The sequence below is a fragment of the Oncorhynchus keta genome, unplaced genomic scaffold (assembly GCF_023373465.1).
Source record: "Oncorhynchus keta strain PuntledgeMale-10-30-2019 unplaced genomic scaffold, Oket_V2 Un_contig_6276_pilon_pilon, whole genome shotgun sequence".
Classification (NCBI taxonomy): domain Eukaryota; kingdom Metazoa; phylum Chordata; class Actinopteri; order Salmoniformes; family Salmonidae; genus Oncorhynchus; species Oncorhynchus keta.
The window spans coordinates 157,501-162,500 of record NW_026288771.1 but is presented as its reverse complement, the minus strand read 5'-3'; the positions used below and the strand labels follow the sequence as shown (position 1 = coordinate 162,500).

The window sequence follows — 5,000 nt, the reverse complement described above, 5'->3', positions numbered from 1 at the left end:
TGTTGATTCTAGTGGGGTTAACACCAGTGGTATATCTGAGTGTTGATTCTAGTGTTAACACCAGTGGTATATATATATATATATATGCCATTTAGCAGACGCTTTTATCCAAAGCGACTTTACAGTCATGTGCATACATTCTACGTATGGGTGGTCCCGGGGGATCGAACCCACTACCCTGGCGTTACAAGCGCCATGCTCTCTACCAACTGAGCTACAGAGTGTTTATTCTAGTGGGGTTAACACCAGTGGTATATCTGAGTGTTGATTCTAGTTAACACCTGTGTTATATCTGAGTGTTGATTCTAGTGGGGGTTAACACCAGTGGTATATCTGGAGTGTTGATTCTAGTGGGGTTAACACCAGTGGTATATCTGAGTGTTGATTCTAGTGGGTTAACACCTGTGTTATATCTGAGTGTTGATTATAGTGGGCAACACCAGTGTTATATCTGAGTGTTGATTATAGTGGGGTTAACACCAGTGTTATATCTGAGTGTTGATTCTAGTGGGGTTAACACCTGTGGTATATCTGAGTGTTGATTATAGTGGGGTTAACACCAGTGGTATATCTGAGTGTTGATTCTAGTGGGGTTAACACCAGTGGTATATCTGAGTGTTGATTCTAGTGGGGTTAACACCAGTGGTATATCTGAGTGTTGATTCTAGTGGGTTAACACCAATGTTATCTGAGTGTTGATTATAGTGGGGTTAACACCAGTGTTATATCTGAGTGTTGATTCTAATGGGGTTAACACCAGTGTTATATCTGAGTGTTGATTCTAGTGGGGTTAACACCAGTGGTATATCTGAGTGTTGATTCTAGTGGGGTTAACACCAGTGGTATATCTGAGTGTTGATTCTAGTGGGGTTAACACCAGTGTTATATCTGAGTGTTGATTCTAGTGGGGTTAACACCAGTGGTATATCTGAGTGTTGATTCTAGGGGTTACACCAGTGTTATATCTGAGTGTTTGATTCTAGTGTGGGGTTAACACCAGTGTTATATCTGAGTGTTGATTCTAGTGGGGTTAACACCAGTGGTATATCTGAGTGTTGGGATTTGTGGGTTAACACCAGTGTTATATCTGAGTGTTGATTCTAGTGGGGTTAACACCAGTGTTATATCTGAGTGTTGATTCTAGTGGGTTAACACCAGTGTTATATCTGAGTGTTGATTCTAGTGGGGTTAACACCAGGTTATATCTGAGTGTATCTCTGTCACTAAAAACACAGTCATTGGTGGGTAAACTCTAACATTCACTTGAAAGGGACCCTGGGAAATATGCAAATGAGGCTTACACGGTGTTAAACCGACTAAAAATACTGTAACACCACAGGTGTTAATTCCCCTAACACTGAGAACATCAGCTCTAATAAAAGTGCTCATTTAAGTTGGGATTTGCAACACTCATGGTGTTAGGGACCCAACACTATGGGGATCTTAGTTTATCAACACATTGAAAATGTTAAGCCCCAAGTGGCATTGCAGTGCTTGAAGTGTCACTACAGACCTGGGTTCGATCCCAGGCTGTGTCACAGCCGGCCGTGACCAGGAGACATTCATTGAGCGGCGCACAATTGGCGCAGCGTCGTCCGGGTTAGGGGAGAGTTTGGCCCAGTCGTCCGGGTTAGGAGAGTTTGGCCCAGCGTCGTCCGGGTTAGGGGGAAGGGTTTGGCCCAGCGTCGTCCGGGTTAGGGGAGGGTCTGGCCCAGCGTTGTCCGGGTTAGGGAAGGGCTTGGCCCAGCGTCGTCCGGGTTAGGGGAAGGGTTTGGCCCAGCGTCGTCCGGGTTAGGGGAGGGTTTGGCCCAGCGTCGTCCGGGGTTAGGGGAGGGGCTGGCCCAGCGTCGTCCGGGTTAGGGGAGAGTTTGGCCCAGCGTCGTCCGGGTTAGGGAGAGTTTGGCCCAGCGTCGTCCGGGTTAGGGGAGAGTTTGGCCCAGCGTCGTCCGGGTTAGGGGGAAGGGCTTGGCCCAGCTGCCGTCCGGGTTAGGGAGGGTCTGGCCCAGCGTCGTCCGGGTTAGGGAAGGGTTTGGCCCAGCGTCGTCCGGGTTAGGGGAAGGGTTTGGCCCAGCGTCGTCCGGGTTAGGGGAGGTTTGGCCCAGCGTCGTCCGGGTTAGGGAGGGTTTGGCCCAGCGTCGTCCGGGTTAGGGAGGGTTTGGCCCAGCGTTGTCCGGGTTAGGAAGGGCTTGGCCCAGCGTTGTCCGGGTTAGGGGAGGTTTGGCCCAGCGTTGTCCGGGTTAGGGAGGGTTTGGCCCAGCGCGTCCGGGTTAGGGAGGGTTTGGCCCAGCGTCGTCCGGGTTAGGAGAGAGTTTGGCCCAGCGCCGTCCGGTTAGGGAGGGTCTGGCCCAGCGTCGTCCGGGTTAGGGAGAGGTTGGCCCAGCGTCGTCCGGGTTAGGGAGGGTTTAGCCGGGGGGGCTTACTTGGCTCATCACGCTCCAGCGACTCCTTGTGGCGGGAAACTGTGTTTCCTCTGACACATTGGTGCGGCTGGCTTCCTGGGTAAGTGGGCAGGTGTTAAGAAGCGCGGTTTGGCGGGTCATGTTTCAGAGGACGCGTGCTCAACCTTCGTCTCTCGAGCCCATTGGGGAGTTGCAGCGATGAGACAAGATCGTAACTGGATATCACGACATTGGGGAGAAAAGGGGGTTAAAAAAAATTGCAATAAAAAAAAATATTTTTTTTTATTTTAAAGCTATTTGAGATGGTCACATATCGTGACTACAGTAGATTCACCAAGGAGTAGCTAGCTAGCTACAGGTCGAGTGGCTAGTACGTAACTCTGACTTCATCTGACTGAGTTAAGAAGCAATAACCGGTGTGGATGGCGAAACACCGTGATGACAATGTGCTGCCTGTCTGCTCCTGGGTCTCCCCTTTGACCTCCTCCCTCTGATCTCACTGAAGCCATGAACTTTCTCAACCTTTAGTCTCTTGAACGTTGATCTCCCTCGCGATGATTAATGATGTTGTTTTTAAATGGCTTGTTTGTTGTTGTTGTTGTTGTTGTTGTTGTTGTTGTTGTTGTTGCGTTACAGCGCTTCAATATTTCTTTATGTAATAAATAGCTCTATACAAGTTAAATCATTTATTATTATTATATAATTTCTAAGAAAGTGTTTTTAACACTGTGGGTGTTTAAACTCTGATTGAACATTTCCATATATATATATACGGATTCCTTCTGAATGGTCAGAAGCAATGCCTATATATGGTCTGGTCATACTAGTAGCCCTATAGCAACCCACTTCTGTAGATGAACCAATAGCAACCCACCTCTCTTCTGTAGATGAACCAATAGCAACCCACCTCTCTCTTCTGTAGACATGAACCAACAGCAACACACCTCTCTTCTGTAGGTAACATACTAGCAACCCATCTCTCTCTTCTGTAGGTAACATACTAGCAACCCACCTCTCTTCTGTAGGCAACATACTAGCAACCCATCTCTCTTCTGTAGGTAACAACTAGCAACCCACCTCTCTTCTGTAGGTAACATACTAGCAACCCACCTCTCTTCTGTAGGTAACATACTAGCAACCCACCTCTCTTCTGTAGGTAACATACTAGCAACCCACCTCTCTTCTGTAGGTAACATACTAGCAACCCACCTCTCTTCTGTAGGTAACATACTAGCAACCCACCTCTCTTCTGTAGGTAACATACTAGCAACCCACCTCTCTTCTGTAGGTAACATACTAGCAACCCACCTCTCTTCTGTAGGTAACAACTAGCAACCCACCTCTCTTCTGTAGGTAACATACTAGCAACCCACATACTGGCTCTCTTCTGTAGGTAACATACTAGCAACCCACCCACCTCTCTTCTGTAGGTAACATACTAGCAACCCACCTCTCTTCTGTAGGTAACAACTAGCAACCCACCTCTCTTCTGTAGGCAACACCTCACTTCTGCACTTTTAGAAATTGTAAACTGATAAGCAGCATATTACTGTAAGATTTTAAAGTCAAACATACAGCAATTCTTTACTGTGTCACGAGATTAGGTGGAGGCCTACGTGCTATAGTCCTACTCCACTAGCTCTACAATAGGAGCTGTACATTAGGAGCTCTACGTTAGAGCTCTACATTAGAGCTCTACATTAGAGCTCTACATTTGGAACTCTACATTAGGAGCTCTATTAGGAGCTCTACATTAGAACTCTACATTAGGAGCTCTACATTAGGAACTCTACATTAGGAGCTCTACATTAGGAGCTCTCTACATTAGAGCTCTACATTAGGATCTCTACATTAGAGCTCTACATTAGGAGCTCTACATTAGGAGCTGTACATTAGGAGCTCTACATTAGGGAGCTCTACATTAGGAGCTCTACATTAGAGCTCTACATTAGAGCTCTGTATTAGGAGCTCTGTATTAGGAGCTATACATTAGGAGCTCTGTATTAGGAGCTATACATTAGGAGCTCTACAGTCTGTCTGTCTGTCTGTCTGTCTGTCTGTCTGTCTGTCTGTCTGTCTGTCTGGCTGGCTGGCTGGCTGGCTGGCTGGCTGGCTGGCTGGCTGTATTCTAGACATGCCATTCACAACCTTTCCCAGACTCTCTAACATGATGTCATTGGTTTCTGGCACTCTGCTCAGGGTGTACTGGTGGGATGTTATCTCCTCCCATCCCCTGGGTCTCTTCTTTCCTCTCTCTCTCTGACAGCACAATCTCCTCTCTTCTCTCTCTGACAGTACAGTCTCCTCTCTCTCTCTATGGCAGTACAGTCTCCTCTCTCCTCTCTATGGCAGTCTCCTCTCTCCTCTCTCTGACAGTCTCCTCTCTCCTCTCTCCGACAGTACAGTCTCCTCTCTCCTCTCTCTGACAGTAGTCTCCTCTCCCTCTCTCACAGTACAGTCTCCTCTCTCCGACAGTACAGTCTCCTCTCTCCTCTCTCTGACAGTAGTCTCCTCTCTCCTCTCTCCTCTCTCTGACAGTACAGTCTCCTCTCTCCTCTCTCTGACAGTACAGTCTCCTCTCTCCGACAGTACAGTCTCCTC

General features: G+C 47.7%; 1 protein-coding gene and 1 long non-coding RNA gene across 3 annotated transcripts in view; one reads left to right on the top strand and one right to left on the bottom strand.

Annotated features, from left to right (window-relative positions):
- LOC127925802 (uncharacterized) overlaps positions 1 to 672 on the bottom strand; it is a 1,163-nt gene extending 491 nt beyond the window's left edge. Inside the window, exons 1-2 of one of the 2 annotated variants that reach the window (XR_008122259.1) lie at positions 561 to 672; positions 441 to 520 (exon numbers count right to left, since the gene is read on the bottom strand). This is a non-coding gene — a long non-coding RNA (uncharacterized LOC127925802). The remainder of the gene's footprint in view (positions 1 to 440; positions 521 to 560) is intronic. The other variant, XR_008122260.1, reaches the window with a different exon arrangement.
- The window catches only part of LOC118402464 (protein Niban 1-like), a 75,007-nt gene that overhangs the window by 3,424 nt on the left and 66,583 nt on the right, over positions 1 to 5,000 (top strand).